This window comes from Seriola dumerili, unplaced genomic scaffold (assembly GCF_002260705.1).
Source record: "Seriola dumerili isolate Sdu_G_001 unplaced genomic scaffold, Sdu_1.0 BDQW01000025.1, whole genome shotgun sequence".
NCBI classification, from domain to species: Eukaryota; Metazoa; Chordata; class Actinopteri; order Carangiformes; family Carangidae; genus Seriola; species Seriola dumerili.
The window spans coordinates 821,639-846,526 of record NW_019174280.1 but is presented as its reverse complement, the minus strand read 5'-3'; the positions used below and the strand labels follow the sequence as shown (position 1 = coordinate 846,526).

The 24,888-nt window shown below is 44.3% G+C and overlaps 1 pseudogene; it reads right to left on the bottom strand.

The window, feature by feature from the left end:
• Positions 1–812: 812 nt before the first annotated feature.
• LOC111236112 lies at positions 813–24,488 on the bottom strand (annotated as a pseudogene).
• Between the last annotated feature and the right edge of the window lie 400 nt (positions 24,489–24,888).

Sequence of the window (24,888 nt, the reverse complement as noted above, 5' to 3'; positions counted from 1 at the left end):
TGTTCACCTGAACAATAAACTGGACTGGACTCACAAGTGCACTAGTGCACGCTACAAAAAAGGACAGAGCTGGCTGTATCTGCTGCAGAAACTCAGGTCTTTTGCAGTGCAGGGGACACTCCTGAGGACCTTCTATGACCCTGTGGTGGCATCGGCCATCTTCTTTGCTGTGGTCTGCTGGGGTAGCAGCATCTCCACTGCTGACAGGAAAGGCTCAACAGGCTGATTAAGAAGGACAGCTCTGTTCTGGGATGAACCCTCGACCCAGTGGAGGTAGTGGGCGACAGGAGGATGGTGGCTAAGCTTTCATCCCTGCTGGACAACATCTCCCACCCCATGCAGGACACTCTGACAGCACTGAGCAGCTCCTTCAGTAACAGGCTGCTGCACCCACAGTGTGTGAAGGAGAGATACCGCAGGTCTTTCCTTCCTGCTGCTGTCAGACTTTACAACAAACACTGCACTCAGTGACCTTACACACCAAAGATTGACAATCCACTATGTGCAATACAAGTCATCTGCTGCTACTTTTTGTTTTTTGTATTTTGTATCCTGTATATTTAGTATTTAATTATACGTATTATATTTTATTTTATTCAATTATATTATTTTTCTCTTAAGTATTTTGGTTGTTGTCATTTGGCAAACTGTTTTTCTTTCTTTTTACTGTCCACTTTGCTGCTGTGATGCTGGATATTTCCACACTGTGGGACTAATAAAGGAATATCTTATCTTATCTCAAATTTTAGCAGGTTTAGCAGCAGGTGTTAAACAGGATCATGGAAGCAGTAGGTGGTTTGCAGTTCCAGACTCTACAGCTCTGGAAGCAGGAGGACCTGTGGAGAGTAACAGGAAGGAGATAGAGAAGGAGAAGGGAGAGAGAGAGGCACACAGCCTGGGCACTTCATGTGCTTGAGGGAAAAAACAAATGGTTAGAATGATGCAGTGATATTCAGAAACAACAACAACCTGGACTATATTGTACTGAGTTTACTGATTTATTGAGACTGAGGCCCACCCGCCGGTGGTAGGATGGCAACAGGTACAGAGCCTGAGTTTGTAAAAGAATAAGAAACTAACTGAAAGTTAAGGCATAAAGATATGTTTTAAGTTTAGATTTGAAAGTTTGAACAGAGTCAGACAGTCAGATATAAGCAGGGAGGTTGTTCCAGAGCAGAGTAGCCTGACAGGAAAAAGCTCTGCAGCCAACAGATGTCTTTTGAACTCTGGGAAAAGACAGGTGCCCTCAGTTTTGTCTGAATTTTAGGAGCAAAAAAATATGAGACATCCAGCTTTTCACAGCAGACAAACAAACCTCTAAATTCGTAATCTGAGAGGAATCATCAGCCTTCATAGGCACATACAGCTGAGTATCATCAGCATAACAATGGAAATTAATTCCATGACTGTGAATAATTTGACCAAGAGGTGAAATATAGAGAGAGAAAAGCAGAGGGCCAAGAACAGAGCCCTGGGGTACTCCATGTTTCACAGCAGACTGTGTTGATATAGTGTTATTATAGGAGACGCACTGTGTTCTGTCAGATAAGTAGGACTTTAACCAGGTGAGGGCCAGGCCAGAAACACTGAATTGTCTTTCAAGTCGGTCTAAGAGAATACAATGATCTATAGTATCAAAAGCTGCCCTGAGACCCAGTAAGAGAAGCCCAGAGGTGGAGTCCGAATCCATGGAGATCAGAAATCATTTACTACTTTAGTGAGCGCTGTCTCAGTGGAGTGACAGACCCTGAAGGCAGACTGGCACAGGTCAAAAAGATTGTTAAGACAAATGAGACAAAAGCTCCTGAGACAATATTCTTTCCAGTATTTTAGAAAAGAAAAGACGGTTCAAGACTGGTCAATAACTATTTAAGCATCCTGGATAAAGGTGTGGTTTTTTTAAGTAAAGGTTTAACAACAGCAGTCTTAAAGCCATTGGGAATGGTGCCACAAGTGAGTGATAAATTAATCATTAATCAAGATTGGCCAGAGGTCCTTGGAGAGCTTAGTTGCTAGAGGGTCCAGTAGACAGGTGGTGGGTTTAGAAGCCAGCACCAGCTTAGACAGTGCTTCAAGAGACAGATTCTCCAGATTTATTAAAGGAGAAGTTAACAGGGACTCAATGTAATGCTCTGCTGGTTCTGTAGAAGCTGGAGAAGAAAAGGTGATTTTATGTCTAATTTTCGTCAGATTTTGATTTGCACTCCAATCTCCAGCAGGCCTGCTTCAGGGCTCGTGTTTCTTCTCTGGGTGAAACCAAAAGTGTCAATGATTGGTTGAAAGGCTTTACTTAGAGGATCACAAGCCCTATTCAAGTGAATATTAAAGTCACCAATAATTAGAATGTTGTCAGTGTCAGTGACAAGACCTGAGATAAATTCACCAAATTCTTCTAAAAACTGTGAATAAGGGCTGGGTGGTCTGTAAAGTACCACAAGATGAAATGGTCATAGTCTGTCATCCTGGAGAGGGCTGATCTTAGCTGATGAAGATTTCAATATAAGAGCCTCAAAAGAGTTAAAGGTCACTTCCCATTTCCTGAAATCTGATTTATAGATTAAAGCCACACCCCCACCTTGCTTAGTGGCTCGAGCAGCATGTGCATCATTATAATCAGGTGGGGAAACCTCAATAAGAGGAAGGATAACATTTGGTTTAAGCCATGTTTCACAGAGACCAATCATATCCAGCATATCCATCAAGAATCAAGTCATTTATTAGTAATGCTTTGCTTGACAGTGATCTAATGTTCAGGAAACCAAATTTGAGGGTCTTGTTAAGGCTAGAGTTGTCAGCAACATGCTGGTCCGTGAGGTTTCTAGTAAATGAGGCCTTAATAGGAATAAGACATCTTTTACCTTATTTCAGTGGAAAAAAGGGCCTGTGCACATGATGGCGTGAGGATACAGTAGTGATTTTGTTTTGGAGTAATGTGTCAGATGCTTTGTGAAACACTTAATTGCCACAGGTTATAGGAAAGGTTGCCAATGTGTGGGGATTTGCATGTTTAAGAAACTTATGAGTGGTATGGCGGGGGAGGGAGACGCTCTCAATTTTATAAATGTGGCTATGAGGCGGACAAGTCTACACTATGGGGATTTTTCTCCCTAGATTCTAGACTAGACTCCAAAACCACACTTCCTAAAACCCCAGCAGGCTTTTTAATCACCTCTGACTGTGTCTTAACTGCATGACAAAGTTAAGTGATAAATGAAGAGAATAAACACATTTCAAGAAGAGAGGGAGAACCCAATGGACCCTTAATGATAAAGAATTGATTTACATCACAGATCTGACCAGCAGTCAGTTTATGATTATTCTAACCATCTACAGTTGGATCACTCCTCTTTCCACAGCTTAATGAGCTCTACAGTTTTATGTCAGCTGAACTTTCTGGTTAAGTGTAGTTGAGGTGTTTCATGTCCACAGATCAACAGTGTGCCGGGTCACTCACTGAGTTTAAACTCAGTGACCGTCTGATGAACACTGGTGAAGGTCCTGTTAAAACAACAGGAGGCTGAGATATCAACTTATTTAATGTTACCATTCTCCTAATCAATTGATCTCAATTAATGGTCTGCTGCTGTAAATCACTCAACTTTTTTCCTTAATTAAGGAAACCTTTTAAGAGATTGTGTGTGTGACAGAACAGAGTTTTTGAGACCAATATGGTATCTATTTAACCCAATAGGTCATGAAAGGCCCCAACATATATGCTGACACAATACACATTTACAGGTTCAAGGAGAGCAGAGACGTGCATTCAGTTCACTACTAGAAATATTTATTTAGAAAAAATGTAATACTTGTGGCTGCAGCCCTCAAGAACAAAAGAGAACAAGGTTAAGTCCAGAAAAGTTTTATTCAACAAATCTAATAAATAGATAAAACAGCAGTGGCTAAAAAGTTACTGACCCCAGTATGGGATAAAAGTGGCATTTATAAGCCACAATAAATCAGACAACGTACTAACTGTGGGGAGATTCTGTCGCATACCCCAATAGATACCACCTTGTGATCACCTGGTGCTCGCTAACACTGCAACTCACACTGGAAGCAGAAACAAAACTACAAGACATGCAAATGACCACCACCACTAAGTTTACTGCATGCAAGGTTGAGCCCACGCATACTCCCCACAGCTCATTCTGCTGTCTGAAAGGATTTAAAAACAAAGCCTAAATTTCAGTTGGTTCAGTTTCACATAGGTGAAAAAGATATTACTGAATCCAATGGATGGTATAGCAGTAGATCAAATCAATATACAAATGATGGGCAGCCCACACAAAAACTATGGCCTAGACCCCATTAACATAATAGGCAAGTGAAACCAGGCAATATGGACAAACTGGCTCTGACAAAGCAAAGCAAGTGATGCCAGACCATGGAGATGATTTGGCAGAATCAAAGCGAGGGGTCCAGGCAAATCAGCAGTCTGGCACTTAAGTCTGAAATCAGGAAAAACATGGTGAAAATCATATACACAAAGTGGCAAAAATACTTCCAAGGGAATAACTCTCCTATTGTATGGTATCGTCGTCTCCCGCTTATCCGGATTCGGGTCGCAGGGGCAGCAGCCTCAGCAGAGAGGTCCAGACGGCCCTCTCCCTGGCCACTTCCATCAGTTCCTCCGGGAGAATCCCGAGGCGTTCCAAGGCCAGCTGAGAGATATAATCCCTCCAGCGTGTCCTTGGTCGACCTCGAGGTCTCCTCCCGGTGGGACATGCCCGAAACACCTCCCTGGGGAGGCGTCCAGGCGTCCAATAACTCTCCTACATTACCAAAATAACTTGTTACCTTGCTAAATCCAGGGCCCTCATTAAAGATGTCACTGGGGAGGTCAGCCAACTATTGTGGCTCACACTGGAGGGAAAGACGAGGGCTGAATTTCCTAAAGTTTTAAATCATTTCATTTTATTAGTGATAGGCCTATGTTTAATCAAACCAAACAGTAACCCATGGCCTAGCTTTTCAATATGAGACTACAGCGAATATATCTGACAGGCTCAATCAGGACACAAACTCTCTACATCTGAATATACAAGAAACCTCATTAGATGTCTGATCAACCCATAAAATCATTGTTTCTCCCCCAGTTCTCCCTTACCTGCACACACCAAGCAGTCCTACCACAGATCTGCCAGGATTCAGACAAAGAGGCAGTGATTGCCAGAGACTCTGGACAAACCAGACATGAACAGCTCTGCGACCAACCAGACATGAACAGGCAACGTGAACTGATGAGGACAAACCCAGAAATCAACAGACGAACCGACACAGACAAAGGGGAGCACAAAGACTATACAGACACAAGGGAGGCAAGGGTGATTGAACACAGGTGAAACACATTAGGGTGGGGCAGACAATCAACACACAGAAACAGGTCCAAGACAGGAAGCAAAAACACAGAGACACAAGGAACCCAATTACAAAATAATACAGGAAGTGAGAAAGGTCCAAACAAAACTAACAAAAAGTGTCTGCCATGGCAAACCATGACAGAGATATCATGGTCTGGACTTAACTGTTGGCCTGAACCAGAGACAGACTGACCAAGTCTTCCCTTAAGAATATGTACATCAGTAGTTGCTTGTTTAAACACTTAAAACAGCCTATGTTCCTGTTGTCGTAGTAGCTGTACACATGCTACAGAAGTAGCGTGATGCTGATCGCTGACTTCTGTTTGCATCCTCTCTCCTGTCAGCAGTCAATATTGTTTTCTTTTAACCATGACCACCATATTTCTCCTATCTCTGACAATGGGGCAAAAATTTAAAAAAAATTTGAGTGAAAAAAATGAGTCTGTACATAGAAAGAGTCAAATTTAACTATGATTAAAGCTGTAGTAAAAGGACCGGAAAAGCAGAGCTTGGCCATGGATCATCTTCTAACTGTCATCCTTCAATAAACATAATTCTGGCACTAAACTTGAATGAAGAGTTTTAGAACAGCAGCAGTAGAACAACTGAACATTACCAGTCAGATCAAAATGGTGAGAGAAATGATAGCATGTTTCTCCGCTTGCTCCACATGGATTAATGCGCAAATGTTTTTTGTTTACATAATTTCTCTTCATATCATCATAATTCAGTGAAGTTATTATCATCTCTGAGACTGAACCCTCTTCAGAGCAGCATCTTGAGCACATTTATGTTGAATCTCCATTAGGAAGTTCTTACAATTATCATCTGAGTTTACAACAAGTGCTGTTTGTTGAGAATATGCCACCTGGTGCTCTGAACACACCTGGTTCTGTTGGTTCTAGTGTTCTCAGTAGCATTATACGTAACCTTAACATCCCAGTTTCATTACAGGTGGCCTTTGTTGCATGTCAACAAAGTCATCCCCCTTTTACTCAGAATTCGAGGGGTGAATGGGATGAATTAAACTAATAAACATTAACATTTACTTTTACTCATTCTGCAGACGCTTTCACCCAAAAAGACTTCAAGTTAGGGACATCACTGAAGCTTCAGTGCAGTAGGAGACCTTGGTGTAAGAACTAAGAACTACATCTATTTAATAAGATAAAATCAGGTAAAGAAGTGCAGTGAAAGTTCATAGTAAGTTCTAGTTAGACCTGTTAGAGTGTTAGAGGTATTAGGAGAAGAGATGAGTATTCAACTGATTCTTGAAGATAGAGAGGGATGCCCCTGCTCTGATAGACTTTGGTAGCTTGTTCCACCATCAGGGATCCACAGACCAGAAGAGTCTGGGCTGAGACTGTTTTGTGTGCAGGGATTGTGATGACAGATCACATTCCTTGGAGGAACACAGTGGCTGAGAAGGAGCATAAAGCTGAATGATTGAGTTCAACTAGATGGAGCAGACCCAGAAGTCTCTTGATTCAGGTGGTCCTGGGTAGCCAGTGGAGGTTGATGAGTAACAGAGTGACATGTGACCTTTTAGACTAAAGTCCAGACAGACTGCTGCATTCTGGACCATCTGTAAGGGTTTCACTGTGGTTTTCACCACCAAAGGAGCACTGCAGTAGTGGAGGCGAGAGATAACCATGGTCTGGACCATGAGCTGGGTAGTGTTAGATAGATGCAACATGGTCAGAAAAGGAGAGCTGGTTATAAAACATGACACCAGGTTTCTCTAGACCTTGGATGGGGTAAGAGATGAAGAGATGATTTTGATATCATGATGAAGACACTGACTGGCCAGGATGACTAGAAATTCAGTCTTAGAGAGGTTTAGTTGAAGGTGGCATTCCTTCATACATGTGGATATATCAGAGAGACAGGCCGAGATCCACGCAGAGAAAGAGTTGTCTGGTGGGAACAGTAGGTATAGTTGAATGTCATCTGTATAGCGGTGATATGAGAAGCTATGTTAGCGGATAATTCGGCCCAAGGAGGTGGTGTACATTCCAAACAGGAGGGGTCCCAGTACTCATCCTTGGGGCACTCCAGTGGGGAGGAGATGGGATAAAGATGTTTGTTCTTGCCATGACACACTGAAGGAGAGACCAGTGAGATAGGATTCAAAATAAGTACTCTGACTGGCATCAACACTGTGGATGCCCTCTAAAGTGGGTGGATGTAGAGCTGCTGTGTCCTGTGCAGACTGCACCACTCATCTGGCTCTAAGGATGTGTTCCTTCAGACATGTCTTATTAGCAGCTCCATATGAAATTTCAGTGTTATCCAGATTTCCATTCAACTTACCCAGGAGAGAAAACTAAATAGACAACCACACTTATCAAGGATATAGGAAGGTGAAGCTACCTGCCTAAGCAAGTAAACAACCTAAAAGGAGAGAAGGGGTTCACAACTGTGTAACCCCTAATAAACCAGCAAATAAATGCTGCAAACTTCCCAAAATATACATTTACCCATATAAAAAATAACCACAACTTCTACCATCAAAAACAAAATTCCCATCACAAAAACCTAAAGGCATCTATCAGTAATAAAAATACCCTGATTCCAACATAACAACATAGATCCAGCCAAACACAAATAGTGCAGCAAAGATCATCATTCACTCTACAGACAGTCTATCGGTCCAATATAAATTACATCATCTCCAAAGACATTTTAAACGGCCTGATTTTTAAACTAGCTCCTTAGACTTGGCATAATTAAAGTTTGTGTATTTAAGATATTATTAAATAAAGACAACGACAGGATTTGGTTTCTCTAAGGTTGTGTCAGAGAACTTCCAGGGAGTTCTATGTAGAGGACAATACAGTGAGCTCATTGATAAAACAAAAAAACATTTCTCTGCACCGTTTTTCTGTCTGTCAGTGTGAGCGCAATGCATGATGGTATATATTGCTTGGTTAGTGACCATTGGTTGTACATTACTTTTCATGATACATTGTGGGATACTATGAGTCCACTATATAGAGTACAATAATTCACACTATACATTCGGACAGCACTACAACATGGCAAACTCACTAAATAGTGGACTATACAGTTGACAAGGGGGTGCAGTGTACGCTGTTGCTCCATCACATAAGCTGACAGAGGTACATCATGTTCATCATTCCATGCTTAAACCTGTACCTGTTCCTGGTGGTCATCTTATTCCTGCAGTTATGCCTAATCCAATGGCCTGTGGGTGGTGGTGATTCCAAGGATCCACAGTCTGTCAGAACACAGACCCCACCTGAAGCAGACCCAGTGCCTCACCCTGCTGTACCCACAACAGCTCTGCCCGAGGCCTCATACTGGCACCAGTTCCTGTACAGCCCCCAGTCCTCAGGTGTGACTAGGCGTGACAAGTGGTGACTGCTAAACACTCCAATATGTGTTATTTTAGTTTTAAATTGAATTCTGGCTGCTGTGAAGTTTATTGTGTCGCGTGTATGTCCCAGGTCTGGTGCCACGGACTTTCATGGGCATATGTTGAGCTGACTGTGTGTATTGTGTTAATACTTGGACCACAGAGGTAAATGTGTTTTTCCCTTTATGGACATTGATTGCCACTGCTGTTTGGTCTTGTTTTTGTTTTATTTTGTGTAGTTGGTTTCTTTCTGATTGTATTGTTTAGTTCTTTAGTTTCCTTTTGTGGTTTCTTTAGCCTGTAGTGGCAATTATTGCTTCCCCCAAGAAGATTAGAAGTGGATCATTGTTGAGCCTGGTGGCACATATTCTAACACGTTTTCTGTCTTTGTAAAAGTAGGACTGGCGTGGAGCACTGCTGTGCCGAGTCCCTCACCCATGCTTCATCCCCCCCAGTTGTGTGTTTACTGGTAGTATTTGCACTTCCTTCACAAGAATATATGTTTTTACTCTTTATTTTGCTTTGCGGTGTATGTCTGTGTGTGTTTAGGGCACTGGAGCGAGGTGAATACTATGCCCCAGCATAGCTTTTATCGCCCCACTGTTGCAGCTGCAGCCCACCATCCCCTAGCACCCCCCTTCCTCTTTTATTGTAGAGTATTTTTATATAGTAGGTTTTTATCAAATTAACTTCATAAATTTTTGTTGTTAAACAATTGAATAAGTATTGTGATCTTGGAGGAACTCTTTGTCACCATCTATTTACTGTCGTCTGTATCGTTATAGAGGATCTGGCGCTTGTGTAGGGTTTGCATTGGATAAAGAGGCAGTGTAACATTGGTCTTTTAAAAGGAGGCTTTCCAGACAGAAGCCTGAGAGAGAAGATGTAAAACTTCATTGAGATGGTTTTTGGTTCTTAAAACCACAAATATATCTTCTTATGGATCAACACAATAAAACACAGGAGAAGAAGAAAATATGGAGCTTCAAGTAAGGTTCTGAATGCAAACCTTTACATGTAGTGGAGTATTTTCATAGTGAGGCATCAGTACTTTGTCTGAACACTTTAGTACTAGTAACTTTTAAGATGAATATTATACACAATGGATAATATAACAAGCTTTTGAAATACAACACAGTGTTAAAGATGAAACTAGTGTTTTCCAGCCTTTTGGCTTGTGTGACGTTGAGAATGTAGTCAGGGTCACTTATTTCAATAAATGTTCCAATCATCCAATATCTCATCAATAATCATCCTTTTTCTTCTTCTTCTTCCCTCTCTCATTAATTATGTGACAACCCCTCAGATTCATGTGTCCTTGTTTAAAACTGTATATAAAGGAGCTAAACTGGCTCCACCTCCATCAGCTCAAACAGTAACATGCTGCTGACACACTGATGCTTCAGTATTAATGGTGTCACACACAGTATAATCATATATCAGTCAGAGCCCAAACCAGGACTTGAACTTTAATATTTTATGTTGCTGCTGATACCCATTTACCTTTACTTCAGTAGGATTCTTCATGCAGGACTTTGGCTTGTATGGAAGTATTTTTACTACTGTATTTGTACTTTACTGAAGTAAAGGATCTCAGTAGTTCTTCCACCATGCTGAAACCATTCAGATGTAGCATCATTATCTAGCTTTAGCTTTACCACTATCACTACATTTTAATGTTAACATAAGAGACACACTGTACCTCTCTTCTGGCCTTTCTTCCTCCTCCTCTTCTCTCTGTTTTTAGTCCTTGCACACCTGAAGACTTGGACCTTGTCATTATGAAATGATTTGAGCTAAAGATTGACTCTGCTGATCCAGTCCAGCTGGGGCTGCAGTTCATTTATTATTTTAGATAAAAGGCCATTTTTGTTCATAATGTTGTTAATGTAACCATGATTAATACAATTATGTATATTTGAATTATTTTACTAAAGATATAACAGTGCTTATAGAGTTAATTATTTGCACATTTATGTTTGCTGTATGTGTGCTATTTACATATTTATGTTTATAGGATTATAATTCACATATTTACAAGTTTAAATATTTACATCTGCACCTCCTAGCCTTTGATTAGTTGTGTAGGGACTTGTGACTTTGAGACAGGAAGTGTTGTTGTGAAGGGGACAAAGTGAGCAGAGAGAAGTAAAACTGCTCCATCAAGCTGTTTCTTTTTATCCACAATGATCCAAACCACCACATATTGAACCTTCATGTTACATTAGTTTCTTGCACTGCCCCCCTGACCTTCTGCGCCCTAGGAGCGACCACTCAGCTGGCCCTGAGGGTCTAATGTACGAGTCATGTTCCAAGTTGACTGATCTATGCCCATTACAGTCATTATTAACATGGACACCAGAGGCTTGCTGTACGTCTCATGACTCTGACCCTGGGTTGAGATCTGCTGTGCCCCTGTTAAGGAATGGGGCTGAAGTCCTGGGGAATTTCACATCCTATGAATTTCCATCGTTTGCTGTCTGTGAGAACAGAGGCCATGGAGGACACTGGTGCTGAATGGCACTGCAGTTTCACAGCTGGGAGCACGGGCTGAACAGGACCTGGTACACCCTGGTGCGACACCAACAGTAACAGTCCTGACACCTCGGCCCACCAAGAAATACAGAGCCCCGCCCAACCCCACACCCGCCCCCACCCCACAATCCCCCAACTCAGTGCAGCCTACACCAGAAAACATGACATCAAAGCAGATTTTTTTATTTGATCCTAACCCATATGCTTTTCTATGCAGTATCCTGGATTACCGCCAAGATCAGATTCATGTCACAATAAGAAGATTAAACAGCAGCTATTTTGCTCCCACATTATCAGAAATTACTTCTGCTTCTAAAATAGTAACATCTCACTGAATAAAAATAATAAAAATACAACATGCAAAAGACCAAACTGCATCATAAAATCTGCTTTCATTTTGTACAGGGCACTGCGGTGGCATTGAACTGTAGATGGTTATTGTATGGATCAATGTGATGACAAATAAAATCCCAGTCTGTCCTGTGTCACTGGGTTCATGAAAATAGAAAAAGATGCATCTAAATTTACTGTACCTTCCTTTGTATTTATAAGATAGAAATTAAGTTTGCCATAAATTAATTAATTTTTAAAAATCTGTTAAATTATTTGAGGTTACATGAGAAGTGAAACAAAGCAATATTAATGATTTGTTTTTTTTACAGTATACTTGATTGCACCACATATTAGTGGTAGTATTCCCGATAGTGATCACCTTGGTCACACGCATAAAGGACTTTATTTAGATTTTTACTCGGTTTCATGACTTAGTCTTGATGGACTTGGCTCAGAGTAAGCTACACCGCAGTTGCCATCTTGGCAGTGTCTGACTCCACCCCTAAGCTAATTCAAAAATGGTCAATGAGGTGTGTGTGGAGTTGAGACTTTGATTCATGTTGGTTTGTGACAACTATATGCTCACCCACCTGTCACTCAAAGAAGCCACTCCCTCAATTAACCATAACTTCAAGCCTTAATAAAATGTAAACCGGTGACTTATATGTACAATTGTCATGAAGGAGGAAAGTTTTTGTACCAGGCTGTAAACGTGTTTATTTCTGCTGTAAAGTTGGACATTTTAACATTGGGGGGTCTATGGGGATTGACTCACTGTTGGAGCCAGACTCTAGTGGTCATTAGAGGAACTGCAGGTTTTAATACTTCAGTATTGGCTTCTTTGTTCAGCATGTAGATGGAGTGGCTGAAAAATGTGTTGTCATATGGACTGATATTTTCTGAATTTGTTTCTGTTTGTATGTTTGCATGTTTTCTTAAGTTGCAGTGTGTTTTGCTCTCAGGGCCACTGTACAATGGGACTTCAGTACGCAGCACAAAAACCCTTCCCACAGCTCATCCATCTGGTCTCAGAATGCATCTGATATTGAATGATTCACTGGCAACAAGTGGCAGCAAGTCCTTGTAGCTTGTAGTTTTTTGCAATATGTTTGTGTATTTTTTTGTCGATTGACGTCTTTATTTTTATGTTGTTGTTTCATCTGATGATGGAGAAAATAATGTAAACAAAGGAAGAACTCCAGATATGGAGTTTACCAGATATGGAGTTAAACATCTCGGCTGAGCTGAAGAAGCTGTATCGTGGATGCACGGATAGCCAAAGGCTAGGAAATGGAGATATAAGCCTTTTCTACTATTGATCCACAAGGGAAATGTCAACTCCCTGGCTAAAAGGTGTGATGAACTGGAGGCACTTGTGAGGAACCAGTGAGCAAATCTTGAGTGTAGTCTCATGTATTTCACTGTTTAATTGCAGTACGAGTGGACAGAGACACCGGAGCAAGTGGAAAGAATAAATGTGGAGGACTGGTTCTGCTTGTGAACAATATATGGTGCAACCCCCCGGTCACATCACAGTGAAGCAGAAGATCTGCTGTTGGCATATTGAACTGTTGGGAGTTGGTCTTAGACCGTACTATGTACGGGAGTTCTCTTACATCGTCGCAATTGAAGTTTACATTCAACCACTCTCACCTCTCACATGACTAGCTTCACTCAGTATGCTGACTGTCCCACAAGGGAAAATAAGACACTTAATCTGTTGTATGCAAATGTCAAGGAGGCCTACACTGCTTCAGCTCTACCATCACTTGGCAGATCAGATCATAATCTGATTTTTCTTCAGCCTTCCTAAAAGCCCTGTGTACTAAGGCAGGCTGTAAACACCCGCTCATTCAGGGACTGGACCCCAGAGGGCATTGAGTCTCTAAAGGACTGTTTTGAGTGCACAGATTGGAATGTCCTGTTGGAGTCACAGGAAAATGATAATAGCAAGGACAATGAACTTGACAGAATGGCTGAAGGACCGCAGACTACATTAACTTCTGTATGGATACTGTAATACCAGCAAGGACTGTACACTGCTTTCCAAACAACAAACCCTGGATCACCAGTATCATCAAAACCCTCCTCAACAAGAAAAAGGAGGCCTTCAGGGATGGAGACAGGGAGAAGCTCAGGTGTGTGCAACATGAGCTGAAGAGGAGATTAAAGCAGGTGAAGGAGGACTACAAAAAGAAAGTAGAGAGGAAGCTGCAGCACAACAACACCAGAGAGGTGTGGAAGGGGATGAGGACCATCACTGATTATAAGGACAAGAACAGCCAGGCAACATCAGGTGATGTGGACAAAGCCAATGAGTACAGCCTCACCTGTTCTCTCTCCCACTACTTCAGCTGCAGCTCCTCCTATGGCATCTCTTCCACAACCTGACACTGCAGCTGCAACTCCCTCCACACTGGGGTCAAGTCTCCTGTCCTTTACAGCGGAGGGGGTGAGGGGGGAGCTCAAGAGGGTACGTCCTGGAAAAGCAACAGGGCTGGTGATGTGTGTCCAAGGCTGTTAAAGGACTGTGCCGCCCAGCTGGCTGAGCCTCTCCAGAGGATCTTCGACTTAAGTCTACAAACAGGGAGGGTCCTGGTCCTGTGTCCAAGGCTGTTAAAGGACTTGTCCTATAGAAAACATCATGTCTTGTTCCAGTACCTAAAGTAGGACGACCGGCTGAGATAAATGACTACAGACCGTTTGCCCTCACATCACACATCATGAAGACCCTGGAACAGCTGCTTCTCTACCTTCTGAGGCCACAGGTTGAACATGCACTAGACCCCCTACAATTTGCCCACAAAGAACATATTGGAGTGGATGATGCTGTCCTTTACATGCTCCACCGGGCCCATTCTTACTTGGATGAACCAGGTGGTTACACGAAGATTATGTTCTTTGACTTTTCAAGTGTATTGAACACCATCTAATCCCCCATTCTTAAAGACAAGCTTGAAGGGATGGGGGTGGATCCCTACTTCACGTCCTGGATTGTGGATTACCTGACAAGACAACCACAGGCTGGGTAACTGTGTCTCAGGAACAGTGATGAGCAGCACTGGGGCTCCAAAGGGGTTTGTTCTGGCTCCGTTCATGTTCACCCTGAATACGATGGACTTTAAATACAACTCTGAGTCCCGCCACATCCCGAAATACTCGGATGACACAGCTATTGTGGCAAGTATCAGGAACAGGCAGGAAGAGAAGGACAGGGATCTGACGATGGCCTTCAGTGAATGCAGCGACAAGAACTACCTCCTTCTGAACACCTCCAAGACCAAGGAGATATTTCAGAGGTCTAGGCCCACCCTTCAGCCAGTCAACATTGGAGGGAAGGACATTGAGGTGGTGCACACTTATAAATACCTAGGTGTGCACCTGGACAGTAAACTGGACTGGTCCCTGAACACGGATGCCATCAGGGGCAGACTCTTTTTCTTCAGGATGCTCAGGTCCTTTGACGTCTGCGAAGCAGCTACAGCTGCAGCAAATATCTTATCTCACTGCGCTGCATAACAGAGAGGTTCAGGAGATCATTTGTCCCCACTGCCATCGAGCTATACAACAACTCAGCCAAAGGAAGTGGACTAATTTAGTTATTATTATTTATTATTGTAGCATACATACCTGGCCTGGCATCAGTCACAAGCCATTAAAGAAGTTCATTGAAAGGACATGCAGCGTAACAGACCCACAAATTGACACTTTGTTACTCTTCCCAGCATCAAACTATCAAAATTATAGGAAACAGAGACAAAGGACCCTTCTCTCACAATCAGTCCATGCTTTTAGCATGTCAGAGAGACACAGAACCAGACCAAGAGTCAAAGGATCAGCTCCAGAGGATCAACCAATGGACAACAGGCAACTGGAGAATATAGGCAAAATCCCCAGTTTGTAACAATAAGACTATTACTTACTTACTTACTATTACTAAGATATTTGATTGTTTCTTACATAGGATAAAAAACACCAAAAGGACTGATTATCACTGAGGTGTAGATAAGAGTCATAAACTACAACCGATATTCCAATCCTGGGTAGTGACCAGCAGAACACTCTTCACAGAGGAAGAATAGATAATTAAATATCTAACTGTTTTGTAACTCATGAGATGTTTCTCTTTATTTCAATCCCAGACTTCTATCCTATAGAATGTTTGAAATGTAACATGTAGACTTTAAGACAATGTCTTTCATGTGATCATACTGTCAGCATCCTTCATACAAGGTAACACACACTACATGACATCCAGTATGTCCATATTATTACTATTGTAGTTAAAGAACTGCTGTGTAATCCACATTTATAGACTATTAGCTTTAAGTTAATGTTTATATTGTTGTTTGATCAGTTAACCACTGGTACTATGATTCATTCCAGGTTTGAAGGATGTAATATGCAATCACACTTGTATTATTCCTGTCTGTCATTTTTAGTGCCATTAGGTTAATATGTTATTTCATTTAATGTTTTATGGTCATAGTGGAAGACGGATGTGCAAGGTTATAGGTAAACTCTAGAATTAAACTATTCAAGTTCTGTGGAAAATTACTCTCTTCTCCAGGTCAAAACAAAGAGTGACGTCCTTGAAACGTGCGCCAGCCCCCAGGGGATAAAACAGTTGTGATCAATTCACACATTGCAAAAAAAGCTAAGACAATGCTAGAGGCTGAAAAGCTGAAGCTAGAAAAATGATGCAGAAAACTAGAAGCTGAGAACTTTGCTCAAAGCTCAGAGTCCCGGCTCAGCTCTGTAGCTATGGAAACTCTTAGCTCTAAGCTACTAGCAACAAACTCATGGCTCTTAACTATTTTTGCACCTTTCGCGTCCTTTGTTATTTCTTTGCCACACAGGCTCCAAGTAACATTATTTTTGTCTACATGTGCAATCTTTTAATTTTATAAGCCAAGTCAAGACCAACTGAACCAAAACGACAGAAGTGCCTAAGAGTAATTTTGTAACTTTTAATCATCATCAAGTTTTCCTTTTTGATGCTTTTTGAAAACTTTAGAGTCATCTGGTCAATGCCAGTCTCCTCTAAAGTTATCCAGCCAAAGTGAAGCGCATTAGAGTTTAATTTGCATCAACCCGCAAGAGGCGCTGGCAGATAACACATCTGCCCATGAACAACCGCCTGCAGAGAAAACACAAGTACCCAAGACAGAAAGTCTCCTGGCAAACTCCACCAGAACTGAATCGTTGAGACACTGGCGGAATCTGCCACCGTGATAACGGGACACAGCCTCCCAGAGAATCCACCTAGATCCCACTTCTCCAGGGTTACCACGGCAACCACAGCCACTTGGGTTCCAGCCAAGGGTCCTCATCTACAGCGCAACTCACAGTAGGCTGGTCTTAACACTCTGCTCATGACTGGGTTGATGTCGAAATATAGTAATATTTAATCATCAAATCTCATTCGTAGACGTAGTATCATTAGCTGTATAGCCACAGTGAATAGCCATAACATATTTTCTCCCACCATTGTCAACTCATCACACAGCTCATTTCATTATTATTTTCATCTTTATGATTATTACACCTTGCATTTACTCTGTAGATCAGGGAGGCCATGATTACGGCCAGACCCGGCCTGATTGAACATCACATCCGGCCCGTGGGTTGATATGGGAGAGCATTTTTTGTCTGCTTTGCAAGTGGGTAAAGTTGTTTTAGAAAGACAAAATGCCAAAAATGTGAATTAAATCAGATAATTTCGTTAGGTAAAAATGTGTTATGAACGAATAAAATAGGTTACATACTTTAATAATCCCAAGGAGCTGCCTGGTGTGACTTTGCTGGAGACAAACAGCGCAGTGAGCCCCCCCTCCTCCCCTCACGCGCGGACGATATAGCCTACCAGTGAAGGAGACATCGCCCATCCCTAAGCTTAAATTGCTTGCACAAAACTTTTGATCAGCACTCAGCATTTGTTTATTCGTTTCGTTTCGTTTCGTTGTCTCCCGCCGTTTTTTCGATGTGTACTCCCGCTTATTCTCGGTCCGGGTCGGGGGGCTAGCAGCTCGAGCAGAGAGGCTCGCAACCGGCCCTTCTCCCACCTTCCCAGGGAGTCCTGGTCTCCGGAAGATCCCGAGCGCGTTCCAGGAGCCGAGAGATATTAATCCTGCTCCAGCGTGTCTTGGTCGACCTTGAGGTCTCCTCCCGGCTGGAACATGCCCGAAACACCTCCCAGGAGGCGTCCAGGAGCATCCTCACCAGATGCCGCGAACCACCTCAACTGGCTCCTCTTCGACATGGAGGAGCAAGCGACTGCTACTCCGAGCTCCCTCGCCGGATGACGAGCTCCTCACTCTATCTCTAAGGCTGAGCCCGGCCACCCTGCGGAGGAAACTCATTTCGGTGCCGCTTGGTACTCGCGATCCATTCTTTCGGTCATTAACCCAAAGCTCATGACGATAGGTGAGGATCGGAACGTAGATCGACGCGGAAAATTGAGAGCTTCGCCTTCTGGCTTAGCTCCCTCTTCCCCACAATGGACCGATTCAGCATCCGCATCACTGCTGGACTCGCCCCAATCCGCTGTCGATCTCCCGCTCCATCTTACCCACTCGTGAATAAGATCCCGAGATACTTAACTCCTCCACCTGAGGCAGAGCTCCCCCCCAGAGCCTGCCCCGTTTTTTCCGGCTGAGAACATGGCCTCAGACTTGGATGGTGCTGATTTCTCATCGGCCGTTCACACTCGGCCGCAACCGCCCAAGTGAGAGCTGAAGGTCGGCATTCGATGAAGCTAGGAGGACGCAACTCATCGCAAAAAGAGACGAGATCTCCGCCACCGAAGCCAAACCCCGTCACCCCGGCTCGCGCCTAGAAATTCTGTCCATAAAAAGTTATGAACAGAACGGTGACAAAGGGCAGCCTGGCGGAGTCCAACTCTCACCCGGGAACAGGTCCGACTTACTGCCGGCTACGCAGAACCAGGCTCACATTCCTTTGGTACAGTGGATTTAATGGCCACCTAACAAGGGGCCACCACCCCATACTCCCGAGTGCCCCCACAGGGTGCCCTGGGAAACGGTCGTAAGCTTCTTCCAAATCCACAAAAAACATGTGGACTGGATTGGCAAACTCCCATGCTCCTTCCACGCACCTCTAGCAAGCAGGTAAAGGCTGGTCACAGTTCCTACGCCCAGGAGAAAACCACATTGCTCACTCCTCAATCTGAGGTTCAACTATCGATGACCCTCTTTTCCAGTACGACTGGCCCATAGGACCTTACCAGGGAGGCTGAGGAGTTGTAATCATTACGGTTAGTTGGAACACACCCTCTGGTCACCTTCTTAAGATGGGGACCACCACCGCCGGTTTGCCACTTCCAAGGCAACTGCCCCCGATGTCCACGAGATGTTGCAGAGCGTGTCACCAAAGACAGCCTCACATCGAAGCTTAGCATACCAGGGGATTTCTATCAACCCGGGGCTCTGCACAGAACCGACGCGCAGGATCTGTTTTAAACCTACTAGCCGGCGCTTCTGCCCACAGCACGCCATTCAGATTCATCCATCCCAGGTCTTTGTCTCTTGTTTCCTCTACGGAATAAGTGTTGGTGGGATTGAGGAGCTCCTCAACAGTATTCCTTCACCGTCCTACTATATCCTCAGCTTGACGTCAACCAGCTCCCCGCCCACTGTAAACAGTGTGAGCAAGTTGCCACCTTTTCCCCCTGAGGCGCCGGATCGGTTTGCCAGAACCTTTTTGGAGCCGATCGATAGTCTTCCTCCATTGTCTCACGATTTCCTCCAACGTCGAGTTTTTGCCTCAGCAGCTGCCGCGGCTGCACTCCGCTTGGCCGCCGGTACCAGTAGCTGATTCTGAGACCCACAGGCAACCACAGCCTGTAGGCCTCCTTCTTCAGCCTGACGGCTTCCCCCACCGCCGGTGTCCACCAGCGGGTACGGGGTTACCGCACCGGACTGGCCCAGCTACCGTTGCGGCCAGCAGCTTGCAACAGCCGCCTCAAACAATAGCAGAGCGGACAAAGGCCATGCTCGGACTCAATGTCCCCCACACTGCCCTCGGGACGCGGTCGAAACTCTGCGGAGGTGTTGCGTTGAAAATCATCTTGACGGGGTTTGTTTTTAAACTCGCCAGTTCTTCCAGCAGAACGATTGTCTAACATCGTTCGTGGGCATGCATAGGTTTGCGCGGAGTCGTCTGTCCCTGCCTATGATCAGACTCATACAGTCTTTCAAGGTCGGCTGGTCGTGTTGACGAACTATCCGCGCACTGCCTCCTCTCACTTGTCTTGAGTCTGCTCACACGATACATTGCGGCAGTGCGCATGTCTGGATGATACGACTATAAAGAGTTCAATTCAATATGACTTGCGACCTTAGGGTGTCTCTGGTTGCCAAGGTAGCACCTGTGGGACATCTTATTAAGTTTGAATCATGGGTTGTGTTTAGTTATTAGGCTGTGCTTAGCACAAGAAATCACATGGAAGCTGCGAGACTCAGCTTATGATCGGGTTCGTAATATGGCAGGACAACGTCTTCGTCCTTAGATGGTCCTGTGGAGGTGCCTGGAAAGGCTCCCGAATTGACTTCATCTCGTCGTAGCTGGGAATATGACTTCATTTGTCTCACGTTGTGCTTCGCGGCGCTTAAGATGGATACACAGCTGTGACCATGGAATTGTGGGCCACTGGTGGAGGCGGTTGAGGAATTAGTGTAACCCAGGGTACGCGACAGTGTGCGTTGAGTAATGGATACACCCGCACTGCTATGCGCGTCTTACCTATGTCCTATGCATCTCGGCAGCTTTTCTGTAGCCCTAGGAACTCAACCAGAAGGGTGGGCGGATATAGTACCTGAACTCTGAGACACCTGTTCGGCGCTTATCACGTTTCAAGTATAAGGATGTATCACAGGTGTGCGTCGAGCATCATACAGTGAGCGACAACCAGATCCGCCGGTCCACAGCAACAAGGCGTCAGGGACGCAAACTCGTATGGTCTATACGTCTTGCGACACTGTGGGTATATCAACTCCACGTTGAGAGATGACGCTGGGCGGTATACTAACTACACGACCATAAGCAGAGTCACTCACCCCGGCGTGTCCGACTCTCGATTACGGAGCCAACTCCAGTCATAAGATGGAGGACCAGCACTCGCAAGTTTCTCAAATGTTAGGTTGTGAAGCAGTTGAGTGTTTGGGTTTAGATCTCGGAGTGACCATATTCAAACTAGTATGGCACCTTGGTTAGATGCTAGTTGAGGGTGGGCAATGGCTGAAGCAGAGAGATGGAGGAGAGGGCGAGTGATAAGCGAGGCGCACCGCAAATGCGGGTCTGAGTAGTGAGCAAGCTGCACAGAGACTGGAGCCGCTTCTGCGGTGCTTTGTAGGAGTCCTCGCACTTTAGGTGGGAAAATATATCCTAGTCGGACAGGATACTCACGTCAAGGATTTTGAATAGTTTCAATATGTTTGTCAAACTTACATAGCGTTTCACAAACCTTTTGCGTGAATACAACTGGAGCCAGTGGTTCACCGTAGTACCAGTAGTTAAAGGTCTCGTGTATTAGTTTGTCCTGGTATTGATGTTTGATGCGTGTCATCTGAATAATGCGCAATGATATGCCAAGTTCCCAGATGAGTTGCATGAATATAGTGTGTGGTGGGGTAAATTTTGTATTGTCCAGAGAATGGCGGGATTGTGTTTTTTTCCGGCTTTACTTTGCGTACTTACTTTTTTGTTGAGGTGTCGAGCTGCAATTTTTTGGACAGAGAAGGTTGGCACTGACCTAGGAGTGATCTATAAGTGTGTTGCTGGGGTTCGCAAGGATGGGTTAGCTTGGTACAGGTCATACTCCCGCCGTTCTTAAGGCTCTTCTAGTTTTGAGGATTTGGATAAACAGAGTCCATGGTCGTGGTGGGGAGGCTCTGTTTGATAGGGGTGCCGAATGGGCAAACGAAAGTGATAGCTTACTCTAGTGCTTTGTGTGGTATGTGCTGTACGGTCGGTTAAAGTGGAATATTTATCTAGGATCTAGAGCAGACTGTGAGGTTGTATGACGTCAGTGCTTTTGCGTGGCGGTTGTCTCCACACCGAGTGATGCGAAAGTGTTGCAAGTGCTCGGTCGGGCGGCAGCTTTGCTGAGCAAAAATCGGACGTTGGGAGGAATTCGGTTGAGACAAATTGGCAGGCCAGACTCACTCGCTTGAAGTGTCGCTGCACCTTTCCATATAAAAAAGAGTCTTTGGTGCGGCACAACTGGACTTCACATCTTTGGGCGCCCCTGGACGGATCGCGCGCACATAGGTGTTTGTGGCACATAGTAATTTGTGTACGTTCACCTACACTCACCTCTGTTATTATCTCACCAGTTGTTGGGGGTGTGGATCGCCTTTCGTTGTTGTTTGTATCTTTTATAGACATGACGGGAATTTAGAGAATGGAGCCGACTGCGATGTGTGAAATGAGATAGAAAGCTTCTTGGCTTTGGCGATGTGCTGATTGAGCAATTTTGATCAAACTTAATCAACTGGTTTAAGTAATTCTCATTCCGGTATGTGAGGTACCTACACAGAGACAGAGACCCCTGAGAGGGACGATTTGGATGTTCGACCCTTTTTTAACGAGAGATCATTCATTCGTGCGCTCAGAATAATTCGGCACGTGTGAATGTTAGTGGCTAAAGACATATAAATTTTGTATTCGAGCGGGCCTTGGCAGAGCCCGGGTTTGATGAGATTCCGCCCTGGGTACTTAAGGCTCTTGGATTTTGTTTAGGGCTGTCTTTTTGGTTTACACGCCTCTTGCAACATTGGCGTGGACATCGGGGGCAAGGCCTTTTTTGGAGTTGGCAAACGGGGTTGGTTTGGTCCATTCTTTAAGAAGGTGACCAGAGGGTGTGTTCCACTACCTGGATTACACTCTTCAGCTCCTGGTCAGGTCTTATGCAGGGTACTGGAAAAGAGGGTCCGATCGATAGGTTGAACCTCAGATTTGAGGAGGAGAATTTTGTGGTTTTCGTCCTTGGGCGTTGGAACTGTGGCAGCTCTTTTACTCTTGCTAGGTGCTGGAGGGAGCATGCGGAAGTTTGGCCATCAGCTCCTACATTGTTTTTTGTGGATTTTGGAAAGAAGGCTTTACGACCGTGTTCCCCAGGGGCCACCCTTGTTGGGGGCACTCCGGGAAGTAATGGGGTGGATGGCCCTTGTTAGTTGCCATTTAATTCCTGTACCAAAGGATGTGAGCCTTGGTTTTCGCGTACGCCGCAGTAAGTCGACCTGTTCCACGGTGATGAGTTGGACTCCGCCAGGGCTGCCCCTTTGTCACCGTTTGTTATAACTGTTTATGAAGAAACTTTCTAGGCGCAGCCGGGTGGTGGACGGTTTGGCTTCGGTGGCGGCCAGGATCTCGTCTCTTTTTGCGGATGAATGTGGTCCTCCTAGCTTTCAATCGAATGCCGACACTTCCCATGCCTCATTGGCGGTTCCCGCGCCGAGTTGTGAAACGCCGGGATGCAAATCAGCACTCCAAGTCTGAGGCCAATTGGTTTCTCAGCCGGAAAAGGGTAGCGGGGTAGCTTCAAGCGCCTCTGCTCTGTAGGCCACAGTGTCTGGTGGAAGATGGGAAGTAGTCCTCAAATAAGTTCCTTTTTCATGGGTTGCGGAGCGGGATTAATTACTACGGTTCTCAGCTCACGATTTGAGATAAGACCTCCGGGAGAGAATATTCTATTAAATTCGATCAGGTTCGCGGGCTAGACTTGGATCCGCGCGGAGAAATTCGAGAGCTGCATGGATGACGTGGTTTATTTGGTTTTGTGGTAGAATCTGCCAATATTTCTAGTCCACGCTAAGGTATATAGCTCGTGCGCCCAAATAGTACCTTGAATAAAATAAATCTGGGCATTAGGAACTACATTTGAATTTTCTTTAGGGAAAAACCCAGCAGAGGAAGGTTCTTCAACGCCTCTTTAGTAAGTGGCTCAGAACAAGCATAAACTCAAATTTTTTCCTTACCTTTTTTCTCGGTCTCTTAGAAAATTTCTTACTGTTTTCCGTATCTTTCTAGATGATCTCGATCCAATTGTTATGCTCCATATTCTCTTGCAGATAAGCAGGAAACCTGGTGAGAATAGTACAATATTGTCAAGGAGAAAACTCAGTAGAGTCTCCTGTCAGAGAAACTCCAAGAAACTGGCCGATATATTGTTACAAGTTATTTAATCGCTAACGTGCTCTAGGAATAGGACCGTGAAGCTCTTACGCCACACTGGCCAAGGAGCCTGATGTGGAAGAGATTCGAGCTTGTAGCGTGAGTCCTTCGTTCAAAAGTTTGAGTGCACGCGTCGTTGCCTAGACACGTGGCTCGAACGGGTGAAAAAGAAAGGTAAACTCTTGATTTATATAGTAAGTATTTCGCTGTTTACACTCTCGACGCCCTCACTATGGCGACGAACGGTGAAAAAGGAGACAAATAAGTTCTCCATTGCTGTGAAATATGGTAGACATAGTTTGTGTTTGGGTATATGTCCATAAGGACACTAGATATACCTTTGGTGACAGGCTCGAGGGGTCCTGGACACAAAATTTAAACGGGTGCGGCCCGATGTTCCGTCGGGAAAATAGCCTTGTTTCCACCTACAGTTGGGGACACACGTATTAGGTGTTTATATTTCGGGTGGCTCGTATTGTTTTCTTCTCAACAGGAGAGAGTCTAGACACTTTCGATGCTCGAATCCAAGGACACGCTGCTTGAGGGGCATTTGTTATCTCTTCTGGCTTGGCTGGAACGCACCTCTGGGGATTCTCGGCTATGGTACCTTGGTGGAAAGTGGGCTTTGGGGAGAGGGCCGTGTCTGGACCCTCTTCTGGCTTGAGGCTTGCTGCCCGCGACGGCATCCGGATAAGCGGGAGTACCAACGAAAGAAGACGCAACGAATACACAAATGCTGAGTTGCTTGATAAAAAGTTGTGCTCACACGCAATATTAATGTCTTTAGGGATGGCGTGTCCTCCTTTACACTGGAGGTAGGATACTTATATTCGTCGTGCCGAATGCAGATAGAGGGTGAGGAGGGGAGAGCGGCCTCAGTCAGCTGGTTATGTCGTCACTAAGACAACTAGTCTTATATTCCAGGCGAGCTCCTTTTGTGATTATTATAAGAGTTATGTAGCTATTCTTGTTTTATCTCACCGTTCTCATAACATGTCATTTTTTTATCTATGCGGAAATTTATCTGATTTTTTTTTATAGTCAAACAATAATGAAGTTTTTTGAGCAATTTACTTTGTCTTCGTA